Consider the following 21,268-nt stretch of genomic DNA (forward strand, 5'->3'; position numbering starts at 1 on the left):
GTGGCTCGCAGCAGGGCGTTGATTTAATTTAAAGCCTGATGTTTCTGATCTGAAGCCAGAATCCTTTCATCCCGGCCCTGTTGATCACAAACTCTAACGAGGTATTAGCAGAAGCACAAGCTACTAGTCCAGCCTCCTCCTCACTTCACCCCCCCCCCCCAAGGCAACGCAGGAACTGCTGGTTCTGCCACCCTGGGGTGTGACCAGTAGCTGCAGTTTACACAGCTCTGGGAAAACCCTGACTGCCTAGTATTGCAGTATTGCAGATCGTGCAAGAGTGTTTTGGCCTTTCAAAAATCAATTTGCAGACTTCCTCTGCCTCCCCTTTTCTCTCTCTGACTTTCCCTTCCCTCTCCCTTCTTTCCGTCCTCCCTCCCTCCTTCCCCTCCTTCCTTCCTCCTCCTGCTCCCCTCTCTTGCCCTTTCTCCTTCCCTTTTTTCTTTCCCTTCTTCCTTCCCCCTCTCCCTCTTCCTTCTACTGACTCTTCCTTCCCCACCTCCTTTCTTTCCTTTCCTCTCCCCCCATCCCCTCTTCTCTCCCCTCTCCTTATCTTCTCCCTTCATTCTCCCCTTGTCTTTCCTTCTCTCCTTCCTCGCCTCTGTTTCCTACCTGGTCTTTCTTCTTATTGTGATAAAGCGCACCACATACAACATCCTATCTGGATTTTTCTAAAGCATAGAAAGGCCGCAAGCATCCCCACTGCTCAGCACCACCAGCCTCTGTTTTCAGAATTACCCCATCACCTCACACGTTAGGGTAACAACTTTCTATCCTGCTTTCCCTTCTGCCCTTGGCAACCACCTCCGGATTCTTTCTGAACTCATAACTATAAAAAAATCTTACAAGTGGGACCAAATAGTATTTGTTCTTGTATAATTGGCTTATTATTCAGGCAGCAAAATGTCTTCAAAATGAATCAGGTCCGAATTCCTTTTGTTTTTCTTTATGTGTAGGGGGAAGGGAGGGGAATTGTGGTTGTGCTATAGTCTTGTGTAAGCTTTCATGGGCACACATAGTACGGCCAAAGGTAGATGCTGGGTGTTTTCCTCTGTCTATATATTGAAACAGGATTTTTCACTGAATCTAGACCACACTGATCCAGACAGACCGGATGATCCACAAACACCATTGATCCACTTGTCTCTGTCCCCTGAGCAATTGGTGTTTTAAGCACCCTGGAGTCACATCATTGTCTTTTCTATGGGTGCTGGATATGCAAATACAAGTCTACAAGCTTGCTTGGCAAGCATTTTACCCACAGCAATATGCCTTTAGAATTCCTTCCCCTTTTAGCCTGCTAATAGTCCATTGCATGCATTACATACAGGTGTGTTCATTCCTTCGCCACGCCACACACACTGGAACTGTTTCTGTAGAAGATTGTGCATTGTACTGCTTTCACAGATTCGTAAGGGGAGCTGAGGATGTGACCCAGCACCTTGACGTTTGAGAAAACAACAGGAATGGGAAGACCGCGCTCAACTTCCCCTGATGCTTGTTCCCCAAAGCAGAGCCTAAGACTCTCACTGGAAAACTGTTTTCCATTTACATGAGCAAATATACTTTCTTCCTAAAGATACAGACAAGAACCTTACCTACATCCTGGCACCAACCATTTTCCTCCTAAAGATACAGACAAGAACCTTACCTACATCCTGGCACCAACCCCTTTCCTCCTAAAGATACAGACAAGAACCTTACCTACATCCTGGCACCAACCCCTTTGTTCTACCACACTTCCCCACAGTTATCTATTTCTCCACCCAACCTAGCACGAAATACTCGAATTTGCTCACTTCTTTGGGACTTCATTCCTGAAGACTCCCATGTCACATTCAAGTGATAGTAAATAAATTTCTATTTCATCTCTGGCTAATCTGCCTTTTGTTAGAAGACTCATCTATGCGCCTTGAAATGGGTATAGACATTATATGTCCTCCTTTGCTTTATTCTCTCCTCACCACTGACCTATACCTTCTGGAGTCTTCACAGACATTAATAAAGGAGAGGAGAGAGGATGGCCAAGCTAGCAGACGCAAGTTCATCACTCTAGATGCCTCTCCGGTCAGGAACCCGAGGTGGTGTCTATGCCTGGTTTTCTGAATGCTGGGAGAGGGAAGAGACTTTGAACCCAACAGAGTACAGAGAAAGAGCAAGAAGACACTCCAGACATGGGTGTCTTTTTGTTCTACTTCTAAAGAAAAAATAGCAGTTCTTAATATTGAACACTGTACTGTAGTTAAGATAAGCCCAGATGAATGGACTTTTCTTGAGCACCCAACCACCATGAATGTCCATTGACATAGTTTATTTTTCATATATATCCAACATATTACCACCCCAATAGAGAATCATTTAATTTCCCCTTTTCAGTAAAAAATTAAAAAATAAAAATAAAAGCTTTTCCAGTAAAAGTGGGAAGAGCCCAGCTTTATACTGTCACCTAGAATCACCCATTACAATCACTTTGTCACCTTGCCTTTGTATTTCTCACCTAGCTACTAGCATCAGTTACCTCTCTCCTGGTTATTTATTTTTTGTTTATTTATCATCTGTCTCATGTTTTGAACCATTTGTGAGCTGCTCACAAACCCTTCGGTTTAATACCCTGGTATCTCCTCAGCGTCAAAGAATTTCCCTTCATAGTCACAGAGCATTTATCACGCTCAAGACATTGAAAATGTATACCATGTTATACTCTCTTAATTAGCAATTAATATCCAGTCCTCCCCACAATCCCAAAGTAAGCCTGCACATTGTGTGTTTGTATACAAATGTATATGCATATATATGGATATGTATAAATATGGACATATAAACGTGTATTCCTGTTAGAGATCTGACCAGGGATTAAGTACAGCATGTGGTCGCCACTTCTGGTGAACATCCCTCTCTCTCTGAGGGTCCCTGATCTTTTTGCAATAGCATCTGGGAGTGATGTGGGAGAAAGTTCTTGCAAACACTACTCCTGTTCCTGAGGTGGAGAGAGGATTTGATTCCTTTAGATCTTATTGTCACTGTGACTTCAAACATTGACACTGTCCTTAGCAGGGATAAAGAGTTGGGAAATTAAGAATGTCTAAAATTTTTGAAACTTGTAGTGCCTAAGTATCTCCTGAGATGTTTGGAGAGTGTGAGGATGTTCAGACATCATTTCCACAATTCAGCCACACTCTGTTTCTGCCTTTGAATTATTTCTGGAAGAAGGGAGGTCTGTCTTTTGTTTTTCGTATATGCTTAACTCATCTTAACATGAATCCAAGTGTCATTTTGAGGTCCATTAGTGAAATTCTGTAAAACACTAAGTTTATATATGAGGGAAATGAACACGGGGCATCTAGGATTTCTGAGACCCAGACAGTGAGGAGTCTAAGGCACCTTCATTTTCTAGGACCATACAAGCTACCCAAGGATACACACCAGTGTTGTCATCCAGCTAGTGTTCCCAACCTCAGACCCAGAGAGAACAGTCTAAGGCTGTTGCGGTGCATAGGCCAGTAGGATTCTATTATTATGCAAGAATGTATTATAGGGGCTGGAGAGATGGCTCAGAGGTTAAGAGCACTGACTGCTCTTCCAGAGGTCCTGAGTTCAATTCCCAGCAACCACATGGTGGCTCACAGCCATCTGTAATGAGATCTGGTGCCCTCTTCTGGCATGCAAGCATACATGGAAGGAATGTTGTATACGTAATAAATAAATAAATCTTTAAAAAAAAGAATGTATTATATTTGTATATAATACCTTGCTAATTTTTAATAGACCTTTCAAAAAGTAGTTTAGTGTCCACGGCAAATTGGAAAGGAAAATGGAGAGAATTCCTATACTGTCTTCTTGCATATGTGTATAAACTATTAATGTCAACATCACCCACCCCAAGGGTGCTCTTTGCTTACTTTTTTAAGTTTAAGTGTTTTGCCTGTATGTATGTGTTGGTGCACCACATTTATGCCTGGTGCTCACGGAGCCCAGAAGAGCATGTCAGATCCCCAGAAATGGATTCACAGACAACTGTGAGCTGCCACGTGGATGTCAAATGCTCTTAGCTACTGAGCTATCTATCCAATCCCCCCAAACAGTACCCTCATTACAGCTGGTGAATGAACATTGCCAAATTCTCATCATGCAAGCCTGTTTTATTGATGTGTATCACACAACTTCTGACAAAAGTATATTGATACATATCCACCATCATCTTACCTAATACAGAGTATTTCCACTGCTCTAAAATTTCTCTTTGCTCTACTTATTTATATATTATGACTTTTCAAAGCTAGAATTGTCATTTTTTTAAAAGGGCCATTTGACAATTTAACAAAGGTCAACTAAATTTTTTCTTAAAATATATTATGAGGGAAGTTTTGATTTGGTCCTTGAAAGGAAAGATATGTAGAAACAGAGCTTGATCGTGTCTGCCCCGATGCTGCCCTAATCCTTCATCCCCAGGCTTAGTTAATAACGTTAAGTAGACTTAGAATACTCTCAGATAAAAACCTGACATTTCAAACTTTTATCCACCACATTTATTGGCTTTTTGAAAACCATAAAGAAAAAAGTTTTTGCTCAAATTCAGTTCACTTCTCTGGAGTGAAGGATGTGCTGGGCCTAGTCAGTTGGAACATTTTTTTTAAGTTCCTTTTATTATTAAATTTCCTCTCCCGTGTACCTGAAGTGTCTCCTAATAAGTTTTCTGCCTGTGGTTGCCAGTATTTTAGAAGAAAGCCTGCGGACTTACCACCTGGTAGCTTTTAAAACACACAAAGCATGGTAACTCCAAAAGACACTGTCGTCATGAATATTAGAATAGTCCAAGCAAGGCAAACCTAGCTGACCATGGGCAAGCCTCCCCATGGGCCATCAATGTGCCCTTGTCCACTGAAGGGCAGATTCAGAAGAATCATGCCAAGGAGAACAGGGCTTGGGTTCAAGAGAAGAAAAACTAAATTAATAGCAGTTCATGGCTCGTCTGTGTTGCGTGTGCTTGTTTTGTTTGGTGTTTAATAAGATCTGTTTGACTCAACCAAGATGATCTGGACTGGTTTGGTTTTACACATTCTTTGAATTTGCATCACTGTTCTTTTTCTCTGAAGGAGTGCAGGGAAATGAGCGTGGTTGCCATAATTCCATTTGGTGAATCCTGAGACACAGTGTTTACATACACACACACACACACACACAGAGAGAGAGAGAGAGAGAGAGAGAGAGAGAGAGAGAGAGAGAGAGAGAGAGAGAAAGAGAGAGAGAGATCTGAGGTCTGTGTAAGATGAATGTGGTAAAATGACTTCACGCTTATCTTGGTTTAATTAATGCACTTCCTGGAAAAAAAGATGGCTAGGATAGGTTGAGTATTTAGCAAGTATTAAATACTTGCTAGGAAAGGAAAGAAAAGAAAAGGGAAGGGAAGAGAAGAGAAGGAAAAGGAAGGGAAGGGAAGGGAAATACCACCCAACCTAGGACTTCTGTATTCATCTTGACAAGTTTTGGTTCATGTTATCTAGTGGCAATGCTACACTTGAACAAAACCCATAGGTACATCCCTAGCCTTTCAGTCTATGTGAGCCCCTGTCTTATTTCCACACCAATAGAAAGTCCAAAGGGAGGAAAAAAATATTTCCTCATCCAGCTCTTACACTACAAAAATAATAATAAAAAATTATCAAATGAGTAATTTCTAATAAAGCTTTGATGGCCTGGGTATGGATGGTAGCTTTTGTCTTTGTAAATGTCAGATTGTTATAGAATGGGAGAGATAGCATCCAAATAGCACAGTTGAACAATGGAGTATTGTGTAGTGTAGAGAAGTCTGGGAATAGCCCTAAACCAGCTCCCAGGAGAGTCCCAAGGTGTGTGCCCTTTTGGAGTCTGTATGGATCTCAAAGACCAAGCTCAAGTTTACAAGCGCTGCTCACCTAGCTTGGAGATTGGAGTCTGTGGACTGGAATGTGACTTGGGGTCTTTATCACGTCCCTTCTAGGCATCAGCCACCTTCCAGGTTTGCTCTAGGGGATCTCACCCTTAGTGCTTTATCCTAACGGTTTGGATTAGCAGGATAATCAGTATAATTGACCGGGTCCCATCCTGAGCAGTGGGTCTCCAGGGGGACCGAGGGCTTGTAGTCTATTAGAACTGCTGTTCAGTTGTCATTCAAATGGTTAGCATGGGGCTTGGCAAAACCTCAGGGCTTTACAATAGCAGAACCGAATTCCAGGGACAAGCCAGCAGGAATGTGAGCTCCAAGTCTGAGATGGTCAAAGCCAGCAGAAAGGCCAAGACCATTGTTGGAAGTCCAATTCAAGCCCACCCTCTAAACCAGCCAGTTATCAGGCCTTTAGGGAAGATCTGAGAGAACAGATTCTAAAGGAAATGTCATCGGTTCAGTAATTAGGAGAATGAAGTAAATGGGTTGGGGCCCCCGAAACAGAATAACTAGGAACTGAAATCTGGGGGTAGTCAGGCCTGACTACTTCTCACCTTCAGGAAAGGGTCTGCGAGGTCAAGGACATTTAACACTTTAACCAATGCCCTGAGAGGTCTCACCTTTGGGGTATGTGAAGACATGGATGATACTTGCTTTGAGAGGACTTCAGCTGAATATTTCCACTGTGTGTAATAGACCGGGATGGGGATAATAGATATATAGACATCTTTTACCAACATCAAAGGAGTGGATTCTGGGAGTGTCTAGCCTCTAAGGCTCCAGCATCTTTGGACTCATACTTAGCTTCCCGCTAAGGAAACCCCTGGTTTCAGAGCCCTTGAGTCCTCTTCCCAGGCTGGGGAAGCAAGGAATATGTCAAGAGCTTTAGCAATAACAGCCTCAGCTGCTCGAATCTTCCTTCTGTTATTCAGAGAGAGGAGTTGTCAGAGCCATCTTTCCCAAGAGGGTCCTGCCAACCTCGGAGAAGCAGATCCTGTGGGGCAGAAAGGATGTGGGCACTCGGCAGTTACCTTGGTTTCCAAGAAATGTCTCCACCCTGCAGTTGCTCTGAAAGTAAGTCTGTTTCCCCCGTTAAAGGGGATGCATGCTGAGTTCTCTTCTCAGCTTATAAATTATGCTGTGTTAACACTGGCAACAGCTTCGCTCTCTCTGTGTAAACATGAGGCAGTGCCGAATGCGAAGGGGTGGGAAGGGCTGGCTGCCAGGACCCAGTGGAGACTCGTGAGCAGTTCTTTGAATATCAGATGGTGTTCATGCTACCATTAGGAGTGGGGCTCCCCAATACCTGCCTTCAGCAGCCAGGCCTTTTTCATTAAGAATGCCGCTACCACTGGGGTTGGTTTGTGTGTGAAGTACATGGTCAAATATGAGATATTTATGATTCAAGTAACTCCAAGAATGAAAACTCTTTTCAAAAAATAAAATAAAATATAAAGATACCCAGTGTTTTTTTTTTTTACAACAACTGAGACTCTAATGCAGATTCATCTGGAAGGTTATAATGTAATTCCAATATTTCTCCAATCAACTATAAATGCTCTCTATATAGGTTTGTATATTTCACTTACTTTCTTGTTTACTAGGAGGAAAGGGACACTGAGGGGAAAAAAAAAAAAAAACAGAAAACAACAGTAAGAGGTTTTGCCTGGCTCCCCAGATTTGTTTTAGGGATCATTTATGCTGCCATGTTTTTGATGATCAAGAAAGCCCTTCGAAGTAAAGGAAGGACCTCTTAATATAGAATGTACTGTTTTCTGTGTTTAAAGCCGAATGCGGTAACCCCAGCATTTCAGAGCTGAGTTAGGAGGATCACTGGGTTATATCACACGACAGTGTCTTTATTTGTATTTATTGTCTGGAATTAGAAGTGTGAGAACTATCTGTTGATGCTAGAGCATGGGGTCCAGACTCTGAAAGGAAGACACCCTAAATGCGTAGTTCCTGCCGCAGGCGATGAAATTCGAGCCCCAATAGGTCCATTTGATAGAGTCAAGACTTGGCAGTGTAAGGTGAGTTTCAGGGCTACCTGAACCCATGGGCTGTAAATACCCAGAAGCCCTCTTCCATGTCCCCCTCCCAGCACTAAAGAGGTTCAAGCTTCAGCAGTAAATGAGATGGGTATATACAGGAAGAGGGCTGGAGGCATCTGTTCCCTTGTGGTACCACCTACAATATTAGTATTGTTTTACACCAAGATAGCTTGTCTGATGGCTATAGCTCTTCCTTGTTCACATCTGCGGGCTGAAAGAATTTCTCCTTTAACTTGGGATTAGTTTCCTTTCCAAATGTGGTCAGCATGGTCCAAGCCTACAGAGGGATGGCACACACTGTTTGGTTCCTGCTCAAAACCCTGAGCCAACCGGCATAAGGACAGAGATGACTTGGGCCTAAGGGCTTCTTCGCAACTTCAATGAGTTCTTCGTGGTTCAGGGTGGAAGGTTATTGTGAAATAAGAGAGCCTGGTTTAGGAGGTCAACTGTGATGCCATGCCTTAATTAGTAAAGCTGCACCGGCTCAAGTAGGATCAGAGGCAAGGAGAACTCTTCCACCCTGCTCGAGCCAGACCTTCCAGCTCTTTATCTCTCCCTCCGTCCCTTTTGCTGTCTTGTGAGATTCTAGTCTGAAAACAATCATCAGGCATAGGATAGCCATCAAGCAATGCAGCTAATACACGGCTACAAAAAGCCCTGGGCTCTCTTCTCTAAGGGCCGAGACATTCTGAGCTTATGTCCAAGGCTCATTTGCCAGATGGTGTTTCACTTTCACGGTGTCATGGAAACGCTTCATCATCTGCTCATGGGAAGTAACCCGGAAAAACGATCTGCAGGTAGGTGGCAAAACAAACCAAATCACTGAGTCACCTGGTGGGTAATTTCTGGAGGGAAAATTATATGCGAGATTCAAGCAGAATGTGGTACACATCCAAGACTGTGTCCTTCACTTACAACGTAGGAAATGTGTTTTAGATTGGTGTCCTTTTAAAATTATTATATTTCTATTTATTTATTTTGTGAGTGTGATGTGTGAGTGTGTGTGCGTGCATGTGTGCGCGCCATCAGAAGGTAGTGTGGGGTAGTCAATTCCTTCCTTCCAGCATGTGTTTTTTTTTTCCCGTGGGGGCGGGGGGATTAAACTCAGGTCATCAGATGTGGCCACAAGTGCTTTTCCTTGCTAACTCCTAGTTTTATGGAATTTTTGAGAAAAAAAAATTTAAAACTCTCAAAGGAATTGAAGAAGTAAACATACTTACATGTATGTCCTGACATACACTTTTTTCTTTCCCTTTTTAAAGACAGTGGTTTTATTTATTGGAAATTCCATTTTATAAGTGCAGTCATGACTCTTTGCATGGAGTCACTGGGGACAGAGTTAGCAGCTGCAATGAAAACCATTAAACCAAGAAGAGTCATTAGACTCAGTCAGGAAATGGTGAACAGACTCAGTCAGGAAATAGAGACTGAGTGCTCACTCTGCCACGGGGAGGGTAGTGCTTGGGGCTGTGCTTTTTGCCGGCCTTACCGGTAAAGACATTGGGAGAAAAAGAACTAGCGACAAACATCTTTATGGAAATTGCTTTTCTTTTACTTGCTGAGAAATTGCTCGGGAACTGTTTTGGTTGGCCAGTAGGATGAGACCAATAGCTAATGTCCTTTCTATTTTAAGGCCATGACCTATAGCAACATTTGCCCTAGAGCGTGGATTCGGACAGTCAATCAGAGCAGGTCATGGCCTGGAAACACATTTACCCCTTTTCTCTCCAATGAGGTTTTGTGTCTTCATGAAGTGCTCTGCTTTGGGGGCTGAACCTCTATCACTCCTTACCAGGCTTCCTTGGCAGTTCATTAGTAGGTAAGGCGTATCATCAGAGACACTAATGGGAGCAAGGAAAAGTCCAGTTATTTGCATTTTTCTCTCTTTCTAAGGTTACTGTTCATTTGCAATGTGCCCAAAGACTCATGCGTTAAATGTGTGGTATCTGTGAGGTGGTGTTTAGAGACATGATCTTTGGGAAAGTATTAAATTATGAATGCTCTACTCTCATCAGTGAATTGAACCCTTGAGAAATTTGCAATTTGGTGACATTATTGAGAGGCAGAGTTTTGTTCTCTCTTTGCTATTTGGTTCCTGTAAAATGAGCCCTTCTTCTCTGCCATGCCCTTCCAGGATGATACTGTGCTGTGTCATATCCACACTATGCAGTAGAAGTAGGCGGTCATGAATGAAGCCTCTGAAACCATGAGCCAAAATTCTTATTTCTTGGTAACTTGATATGGCTCAAGTTTTTTTTTTTTTTTTTTTTTTTTTTTTTTTTGTCGTAGAAGTGCATAATTGACTAACATACCCACTACGATCTCAACTGCATCTCCTCAGTGGCTCCGGGTTCCACCAGAATGATCCCTTCTGATTCTCAGGTGTCACCAGACAGACACAGACACATTCCAGATGCTAGCAACAGAGCTTTGGGATGCAGACTTTGACATAATTGGATAGTTGATTTGATTTCCTTGGAGCTGTGTCTCTTAGCTACACATCTTAGTGTGCGTGCACTGGCAGCTGCAATCGCCCTCCAACCCCTAGCAATGCCATCTCCTCTCCTTCTCCCCGCAGCTCTAAGTGGGGTAGCCAATTTCTGTTGTTGTTACTGATCTTCTCTGGCTGCTCTCTCAACTATTCTACTTGTGTTTAAAACATTTCCCACCACCTCATCTCTTCGCTTTCTTTTGCCCCTTTCATAAGAAACTCAAAGTTTCCAGCAAGCATAGGAGTTCTACGCTGATCCTTGTCCACAGCCTGGACAGCAGGGAAGTTTTTAAAGACTTGAAGCCTTAGGTGTATCATGCAAACACTGAGGTAGTGGTTATGAAATTGCTGAGCTTGTCACCCTTCTCAATAGTAATCTCTTGCTAACAAGTTCATGTGCTTTTCGGGATCGCCAATGCCAGAATTCCCGGAATCTGACTTAATATTGGCAAAACCAAATCAGAGAAACTTTGTTCAAACTGACAAATTATCTTCCACATTTCTGCTTTAAACCATTGACGCATATTAAAAGGTACATGTTACTTGAGTTTTTGAAGTATTTATTTTTGCTTTATGTCAATGTTTTGCCTGTATGTATGAACCATGTGCCTATCTAGTGCCTGCAGAGACTAGAACAGGGCATCAAATCCCCTGGAACTGGAGATGGGCAGTTGTGAGCTCCCATGTGGATGGTGGGAGTTGAACCATTGCCCTCTGGAAGAGCAGCATGTGCTCTCAACTACCTGAGCCATTTCTCTGACTCCTATCTGCACTTTCTAACCAAAGGCCCAAGGGGAGCTAGTGAAGAGCCAGTGTTAACAGGGTTGGAAACTGTGCAAAAACCACAGAAAAGCCTGGGAAGATGGCTCAGTGTATAAAGGTGCTTGTTGCATAGCCAAGAGGTCCTGCGTTCAAACTCCCAGAAGTCAGGTGGGCTTTTATTTGTATGTAATAACGTTGGGCCCTTCCGTGATGAACAGTGAAAGGTACTCTAAAGGGAGAGAATCATACTGATTATTTCACTTTGAAAAATCATAGAAAATAGCATTTGGAGAAATGGAATCCAGGTGCTGTGGTGATGGTGCAGGTGGTAAAATGGCTCCCTTGAAAGCTTGGGGATCTGATTTTGATTCCTAGAATCCAGCTGGGTGTGGCGGTGTGCACTTTGAATCTGGGAAGATGGAGACAGGGCCCTGAGGCTTCCTGGGCTGCTGGCCTGGGAAACTGGGTCTCAGGAGAAAAGAAAATGGATGGTACCTGAGAAACAAAACCTAAGGCTTTCCTCTGACCTCTGACCTCCATCTGCACAGGTACCCCCTTCCCCAAATTAATAGAAAACTGCCCCCAGGTAAATAATCCTGCACCAAAGGAAACAGGACAGCGGCAAGGAAGTGTTTGCTCTCCACTGCCCCAACCCACCAAGAAATAACAGAAAAAAAAAAAAAATCTGTGTTTTCAAGATACAGTACAGAGAATTTTTAAAATATGCTTTCAAATCCTCAGAGACTTTCTAATTTATCAGGAAAGACACATTCTTCCTAATGAAAGGTTACTGACCTTCATGAATGCGACAGTTCAATTACAGCCCATTCATATGCAGAGCAGCGTTGATAAAGGACTGAGGGATGTGACTAGCATAGCAAAGACAGCAAAGATGTCTGGGAAATTACTATGCGCTCCTTCAAAGTTTAATTGTGAAACAAGAATAATAAATATGATCGCTCAGGTGGCAGGGATCTTTTCTTCTGTGGCCCTGTGGTCTATTAGATCTGCTTCGTTGGATGTGTTGGCTGTTTGCTTTTCTTCTCTCTTCCTAATATTCCTGCCTTTTAAATCCTCTAAACCGCTAAGGCTAACAAATCAGAAAGCCCTTGGGGTCCTGAAATGTACGGTTTCAAAACAAAAAGAAAATTTCCCCCTTTTTTCTTTTTGACTGGCAAGACAAGCTGGAACATGTCTTGGTGTTATTTTAAATGTCTGCCGACTATTTAGATGCTGAGGTAGATGGGGAGTCAGGAGGGGCAATGGCCATACCCTCAGCCACCCACCCACACTCACTCATGCCCAAGCTCCAAGCTCCAGGGAGGTAGGCAACCCTTCCTGGACTGAGAATAGCTAAACCATGTCCTGGCTAGACTCTCTGGAGCCAGCCAGGAGCCAGACTTGAGTGACACCTGCAGGCTCTGTTTGCTGAGTCTCTCCAGGTGCGGGGAAGACATCTGATTGCCACTTTGTAAATCAGCAGAGGGCCACTTAGACACAGCTCTTTGGACTCTCCTAGCAGAGCCATGTTCTCCGTCAGCAACCGCTGTAGCGATCCCCTCCGTAACAATACATTTTTCATTAAAAATAAACTGCATCAAACCATAAAACTTGGGAGGCAGCCAACACAAATATTTGAAGCGAAAGCATTATTTTCATTTTTTACTCTTTTACCTCAGAATTTAATATCAGCCAGCTATGTGTGTGGTACTAAGGAGTCACTGAACGGGGAAAAGGAGTGGAAACTCTGAGAAAACACACATGTTCCCAACACCTATCCTTCTGCCTGACACCTAGCACCCTTTCAACATTTGTTGATAGATTGCCTGAACTACTACATTGCTCTTTTATTTATTGGATAAACGGTACAATCCATTAATTTCTCTTATGAGACATCCATCCTCTGATTTACTCTTGGGTTTCGTCTCCCTCCACTAGTTCGGAGACAAGGATTTACCTTCAACTCACCAGGAATCCCAGTGTATCATCTTTGAATGTAGCTTACCACAGGGGTAAGAACAAATGATTTCAGTTGTAGTTTGGAGATTAATGGTCTCCAGGAAGCATATGTGTCCAAGACTTGGCCCCTCTGTGAGTGTTCAGAGGTGATATTTAGGGAGCTGATAGAATCAGAAGGGCTCTGACTCAATCAATACATGGATGGATGAAGTCCATTGTGGAGTCATACTTCGGCTGGCATTTTTCAGAGATAGAATCTAGAAAGTAGAGTCTGACTGGATAATTTAAGTCACTGGAGCTTGTCCTTGAAGGAAGGATATATTTGTTCTTGGTTGTCCTCTCCCACACCCTTTCCAACATGCCCTCTACCTCCCCAAACCACGAACCAAACACTTCTGCTTTCCCCCACACTCCTGCCAAGATATTCTGAATCACCCCTGCTCAGGAACAGCAGAAACAGACCACAGTACCTAGGGGAAAGCACGGAAGGAAGCTTCTGAAGCCATACACTGTTGCAAAATGTTTGTTTACATTGCGAAGATGTATCTTCTCCAAGGAACCTTCTGATTGGCTTAATAAAGAGCAAATGGCCAATAGCTAGGCAGAAATAGGCTAGGTAGGACTCCCGGGCACAGAGAGAGACAGAGAGAGAGAGAGAGAGAGAGAGAGAGACTGGGAGGAGGAAGCTATGTGAGCACTTTTGCCAGCAGACTTGGAGCAAGTCAGATGGGCCTTAATAAGAAGAGCTAACTGGGTCATTAATAAGTGTGGATTAATAAAATAGATCAGTTAAATTATAAGAGCTAGTTAGGAAAAAAAACCCTAAGCTAAGGCTAAGCTTTCATAATTAAAAATAAGCCTCTGGGCCATTATTTGAGGGCTAGCAGTCCAGAGATAGTTGGACAAGAAAACTTGCTATAGTTAGTGCTCAATGTGGAGCATGTAACTCCACACAAACCCTGAGAAAGTTAGAAAAAAAGAGTTCCAAGTTTCTGAGTAGTCTCAGTGCTTGTGGCCTACAGAGGCCTGTCTCTTTTAGGAGGCCCTGCTACTGAGCACTTGACTGGTGTTTATGAGCAGCAGGCAGCATGCACCTCAATAGCAGGAGACTAGGTAGATGCACTCACTGGAGCTGCGGCAGGCAGACAGACCTGCTCCAGGCCAGGGGCCCACAGGCATGAGGCTCTGCTCTCAGTGATGGAGCCAGACCATGTGCTGAATGGAGCCACATGGTGGAGGGCCTACCTAGCTCCTTAGCAGTTTAAGGTTTGGCTCGTGTCATAAAAACAAAAACAAAACAATAACAACAAAAACCCTACCGTAGACACACAGAAAATCAGGCTCAGATTGAGAAAACCTCTAGACAGATGTAGCATGCTTAAAAATATGGAAAAAATGGCTATGGACAGTCATAGAAAAATAAATAGTTTAAAAATAATCAAGTGAGGTCTCTAAAGAAAGAGTAAAGTAATATAAAAAGGAAAAACACAAAAATACAGGAAGTAAACAGGTGTCGGGATCCTGTATGGTGCTTTGTTGACTTTGAATCTATAAACGGTAGTGAATGAAGGACAGTGGCTGCTGAAAGACATCGAATTATGGAAACTGCTAAATTAGACCAACCTATGTATCTTAAGAACGCCTTAGTTTCAGAATGGGAGTCGGAAAATATGTTGCATTGGAGGAGGGTTTTGCTTTTGTTTTCACAGGAAACAAAAAGTTATAGATTTCTTTGAAATTAATAAAGACCAGGTTTGATCAGGGGAGACCTTTTGAAAATCTTGGCTAAAGACATAAAGAAAGAAAAAAAAGAAAGAAAGAAAAACTACAAAACAGGTATACCAGGCTTTTTTTTTTTTCCTGGACCACTAACCAGTTCTCAAATCAAGACACAGAGACTTATTCTTAGTTATGAAGCTTGGCCTAGCTTAGGCCCATTTCTAGCTAGCTCCTTTAACTTAATTTAACCTGTTTCTCTTTATCTGTGTTTTGCCTCAGGGCTTTTTACCTTCCTTTCCTTCTGTATGTCCTACCTCATTGAGCTGGCTGATGACTGCCTGCCTGGCTGGTCCTGGACATCTCACTCTTTCTCCCTTGTTCTCTCCTTCTCTCTCAAGCCTATATTATAATCCTCCTACTTATTCTCTCTGCCAGCCAGTCCTCCCTATCCTTTCTCTGCCTAGCTATTGGCTGTTCAGCTTTTTATTAGACCAATCAAGTGACTTAGGCAGGCAAGGTGAAACAGCAACACATCTCTTCATAGTTAAGCAAATGCAGCATTAACAAATATAACACACCTTTACACAGTTAAAATTATATTCTACAGCATAAACAAATGTAATACATTTTTGCCCAGTTAAAATAATATTCCATACAGACTAGTTCAGTCAGGACTTCAGATAAGCTCTACACTTTCCCATCACACAGAGACTAAACGAAAATAATACAGCTAACTCTCCCAGGACTTGACCATTGTCCCAATTTTCTCAGGGTCTCCTAAAGATGCTGTTGCCCAAGACAATAGGAAGCAGCCTAAAGAACATAATACCCCATTTCCAAGAGGTGGGGTGGATGTTTTCAGTCATTCAATGGATTATTGATGTTGATCATAATTTAAGGTGGTTGGTTACAAGTCAATATTGGTCATGGTCGGGGAAAAAGTTGAGCAAAGGAGCTCATATTCAGGGCCCTCATTTTTTGAGAAGAAAAAAGGCATATAGAAATGATAGGATAAATGATAGATTATTGATTCTACTCTTAAAATAAAAAAGCAACTACTAGTCTTAAATATTTTACATTGGTATAGATTTTTATATATTGATACAAATTTAAGGCTATATTTGTTTCTACTCTCATTTAAGTTGCTTTGCCTATGCAGTTCATTTTAAAAATGTAATGTATAACTAAGAAATACAGGTTAGTAATTAGTCATTTATAATAATCAAACTTGTAGTCATGTTAGGTATGTTTTCAAGGTTAAACAGAAATTGAGTTTAGATAGATAGGTGGTCTTAGAGCACTTCAGAGACCTACAGAATGTGGAATTTAATGTTTTAATAACTTAAGGCTTTTCATGGCAATAAAACATGTCGACTCCAGGCAGCACCAATTTGCTTCAAAAAAGAATGATGGGTATCAAAGAACCTCCATATGGAGTTTGTTTCAATTGTGGAAAAGCTAGTCATTTGGGCAAGAAATTGCCTTTGCTTTGACTGCTGGGAATATGCTGTCTAAATTGGACTAGCAAGACATGAAAGAAGGTAACCGTCAAATTTTTCCAGGACAATGTAGAAAAGTCCTCTAAAATTTTTGCGTCACAAAGTAGTCTCTCAGATATTTGAGGCATGTAGCTTGAAGACGGATGCTTCAACATGGCAAAGGAATCTTGGCTGGCTGTCCAGTCTTCCAGCTATCGCTGTCATTTCTCTACTTTTGGAAGTTGTCTGCTCTGCACTTCCTGTTTACTCAGGTAATATACCTTTCTCGGGTCTTTGAAGGGAATGAAGACTAGCTAGCTATAGTTATAGTCTTCCTTGTTACCAAATTCAAAAAAGAAACCTCACAAAAGACATGTAAAGTGCAAAAGGTTGAGAGACATAAAAGTTTAAGTTGGTTATCTAAAAAAAATATTTTTAGGCCTTAAAAGATATTTTTAGTTTGGTAATACAAGTTATGATAGAAAGTGACTTAGGTTATAACTTTGGACTCACCAAGATAGAATACATAATGGAATAATTTCTTCCAATTTACCAAATACAAATGGACTAGATATTGTAAATGTAATTTTTACCAGATAATTGTTCTTATTGTATATAGTTTTACTATTTTAGAGTTAAAACCTTACCTTTTTAACTAGACAAAAGGGGGAAATGTTGTAGAATATTTGTTTACAATGTGAAGACCTGCCTTTTGCCAAGGAACCTTCTAATTGGCTTAATAAAGAGCTAATTGACAAGTACCCAGGCAGGAAGAGGTTAAGGGGACTTTTGGACAGAGAGAAACTGGGAAGAGGAAGGTAGGTGAGCACTTTTGCCAAGAGAGTCTGAGCAAGTCAGATGTGCCTTACTAAGAAGAGGTAACTGAGCCATGTGATAGAATGTAGATTAATAGAAACAAGTTATAAGAGCTAGTTACGAAAAAGCCTAAGTTAAGGTTGAACTTTCTTAATTAATAGTAAGTCTCTGGGTCATTATTTGCAGGCTAGGGTTCCAAAGATAGTTCAACAAGAAAGATTGCTACGATACACCAAAATAATCCGTTCATCCATTAAGTTCTATTTGCTCAGGCATTTTGTCACAGGTGAGACAAATGACCAACATAACAAAGTGCCGTGACAGATTCATTAACTTAAACCCTCAGTTCTTCAGATGCAGCCCTCATTTTTGCACAACCCAGAGGATGCGTCTCTAGATGCCTTAGAAAACATTCTCTATCAGTTTACAGTGTTCTGCATTTCAGATTTAGGACCAGCCAGTCTCTGAACTTTGAGAAGAAGCTGTAAGGGAAAAAGTATCTCCTGATCAGTAGGGATGAGGAGGACGGCAGGGAGACAGCGAGGGCAGCCTTGGAAAGCAGTGTAGAAAGAAATAGAAGCAAGCAATCTTGTGTAGAACAGGTGTTTGATAATTGCTGATGAGAATGAATGAAACACAATTTGCGACAACATTAATCTGACACATATCTAATGATATGTGTTGTTCTGTGGTAGTTCAGGCCAATAATTTAGTAGTTCACACACATAACTGTAATTAGTATTATTTTTGACAGATCTTTATAGTTTTTAATCTCTTGCTCATCAGTTTATGAATGAGCAGTAATAACCACAGGCTCTTTTTATTTCTCTCCAGCCTCTCAAATCCTAATTTGAGGTGAATCCTAAACAAATGTTCTCATATACTTTCTGAGAAACAGTAGAGGATTTCCCAAGACATGGAGTAGCCTGTGATTCCTCTGGTCTTCACTGCTCCCTGACTATGTCTAGAAAGGAACCTCGTGTCCTCAGAAGATAACAGGGGCATGAAACTGCCTTTCATTGTTGTCAGGGAGGAACCAGAAAGCACAGTCATAGGTAACTAGCATCAGACCTTTTTCTATGTTGCAAAGAAGAAAGGGCCTAAAGGACACAGATCTCAGGAAAGATGCTTGCATTGTAACAGAAAGGGTGCATGCAGATAACTCAATTTCTGACTGAACCTGCTACTGATTAAAGATTTCTTTTATTAAATTCAGAGTGGGGGACTAGAGAGATGATTAAATGCCCTTATTGATTTTTCAGAGATCTCAAGTTCAGTTCCCAGCATCTGTATTGGGATGCTCACAACTGCCTGTAACTCCAGTTCCAGTGTACCTGATATCTGAAGCCTTTTTCTCACTTCTATAGGTGCCTGCACAGGCCTGGTATACACACACACACACACACACACACACACACACGAATTCTTGAGCATTAAAAATAAATAAATCATTAAAATAATTAAATGTAAAATGAATGGCTGGGAACTTGTAATACCAAAGACCCCTTCCAGGTCTACCTTCAACAATTCTGCTCTTAGATTTGCTTTAGGCAGGAACATTTTAATTCAATTATGAGGAGGCATATAGAAATTGTATCTGAGGCAATTTCATATATTACAGGGAACATTGATTTTAATTAGCTAAATAGCCTTCTAGAGAACTAAGTTGCTCCGTGTCCTGTGGTGCCTGCAGTGCTCTCTACCGAAGTAATAGTTCCATCAGCTCAGACACTATGCATTAGCTTCTTGAAGGAAGACCACTTTTTGTTGAAACACTTTTTGGGTAGGGGAACTTTGAAGCATTTTCAGCCCTGTATCAATAAAATCGAGACCTATTATGTTCATATCATAATTTATTATTGTTATTGTTATTCTCCATTTGTGAAATAAAGTTGTCTTACTGCAGTATCATAGAAATGGCTGGAAAAATAATGACAGTTCCAAAAAGCATCTGTGTTACTTTCCCTTCTGAGAATGTGCGTTCTTGACACCACCAGCTTTGCAAGGTTGGGATCTTCTGTTGATTAGCTTTGGGATTCTTTTATAAAAAGATTAATATTTATCCTCATTTGTGCACCTGAGAGCAGGCATCCAAGAAGGTCTGGAGGGTGTCAGATCCCCTGGAGCTGAAGTTCCAGGAGGTTGTAAGCCATGGATGGGGTTCTGGAAACCAACTTTGGGTTCTCTGGAAGAGCATCAAGGCCTCTTAAGCATTGAGCAACCTCTCCAGTCTCCAACGTTGGGTTCCCTGATACATCCGTCATCACCTTAGGTTGGGACAACCCTTGTCAAAGAGAGTGAGTGCTAGAGTTTTCATCTCAAGTAGCTCGTTCCCCAAGCCCATGTCTGTACACACTCATCCTGTCCTGCCCACAATCCTCCTCTCCCCACCCTTCATTCCCCAAACAGCGATTCTGATGGCAGTTCCGAAAATCCTGATGATTGGTTGTGCTTAGCAAAGATAAATCCTACTTGAACAGTGGGTAGCATGCCGTCCAGTCTAGCCAAGAGATGCCACTGCTGGAGTATACTGTACTCTGAGGTGGGCATCTATCCTCATGACCATTGTCTCCTTCTCCAAGGCGACTTTGACCATAAGGCTCTTTCTTAGATGTGGAGAAACAGACCTTAACACCCTGGAAAACAATCTGAAAACTCATTGCAGGATGAACCCCAATTCTGCCAGGTCCTGCTATCTTTCCCTTTTATCCTATTATTGGCGGTTTGAACCGAGGGAACGCGTGACTGTCAGGATAACACGTTCCTTCTTTGATACCGCCCTCACTCTCAAGTCTACCAGGAGGAGTCTGAGCTGAGAATTCCAGCATTGCTCAAAGGACAACTCAAGCCCATTCAGAGAGGAAGACACAGTTTATACACTGTGCAGACTTGGACTCACTAACCACCACCTTCAACACCAGAGCTCACTTATCTTTACCATTGCTACCACATATGAACAGAGCATTCCAAAAGGACAGTTAACCTTCCTGCTACATTCCACCCCAATTTTTGAAAACCTGTGTACACTATAAAACCCAATGAACTAAGGTCTTCTTGAGTATTGCTCAAGTACTCAGCTTCCCTGTGATCTATTTTACTGATGCAAATTCAACTATTTATTATTCCTTTTTGAGACAGCATCTCACAATTTCACCCAGGCTGCCTTGCCATGACCCTCCTGGTTCAACAAGCTGAATCCTGGGATCTTAGCCATGGGCCACCATACCCAGCTGCATAGGATAGTGAACTATTGTGCACACACTCTTCTCTGGGAATGCTGAGCCTAAGAGAACAACTTCCCCTTCGACATGCATACCCACTCTCAGAAGATGTGTTATTGCCAAAGAGAGGAGCTCTGCTCTCAAGAGCAGACCGTATGAGAGGATGAAACAGTCACAACAGCGTTGTCAAAAAATACTTCTGAGGAGGAAAAGGGAGTATGTTAGTAAATATTTGTTCATTTCCACACATTTGCTGATTGTTTGAAATGTTTTGCTTATTCTTATTTGATTTTTACTAAAATACCCATTCTAATCAGAAGACACGATGATACCTGTTCCCAATCCTAGTTGTTTGCTTTGCAAAATTAATTAGAAGCTGGCTACTGTGACTTGGTGAAAGTAGGTTATATTTGCTGAACTTGAGCTGGGATTCTTCTTTTGTTTCGTTTAAGCAAGATTCAGGTAGTTCAATAAATGCCACTTAACTGGGGCAGACTTGATCAGGGAAGTTGCTGAATTGGGAAACCAATTAAGTCTAATGATAATTAGCACGCGCTGCCGCTTAATTGGGATAGGTGGTCCGTTGAGTTGGCATCACCGTAGGTAATTAAATGAGGCTCTTGGAGGTTAAGAGATGGTGTCTTCTTGGTGCTTTCGAGATTGAAGGCAATTTATTTCCTTTCTTGATCATGCTGTTGCTGGTGAAAAAAAAAAAAAAAAAAAAAACAACTCCGTTTCTAAATAACTCCAAAAGTGATGCTGGATCTGAAAGGGCCTGGGCACCTGTATTGTACGTGAATATGTACACAATACACACACACACCTATAACTCTTGACACATGGATTTTGCATTT

The 21,268-nt window shown here is 41.9% G+C and overlaps 1 long non-coding RNA gene across 8 annotated transcripts in view; it reads right to left on the bottom strand.

Moving 5' to 3' along the window:
• LOC126502641 (uncharacterized) overlaps window positions 1-21,268 on the bottom strand; it is a 503,616-nt gene that overhangs the window by 41,696 nt on the left and 440,652 nt on the right. The window contains exon 6 of one of the 8 annotated variants that reach the window (XR_007591998.1): window positions 18,841-21,112. The exons of the other annotated variants lie outside the window; for them this stretch is intronic. This is a non-coding gene — a long non-coding RNA (uncharacterized lncRNA). Of the gene's footprint in view, window positions 1-18,840; window positions 21,113-21,268 lie in introns of those variants that run through there. 8 annotated transcript variants of the gene reach the window in all.

This window comes from Alexandromys fortis, unplaced genomic scaffold (genome assembly GCF_014885135.2).
Source record: "Alexandromys fortis isolate MF-2015 unplaced genomic scaffold, M_Fortis_MF-2015_v1.1 scaffold_1, whole genome shotgun sequence".
Classification (NCBI taxonomy): domain Eukaryota; kingdom Metazoa; phylum Chordata; class Mammalia; order Rodentia; family Cricetidae; genus Alexandromys; species Alexandromys fortis.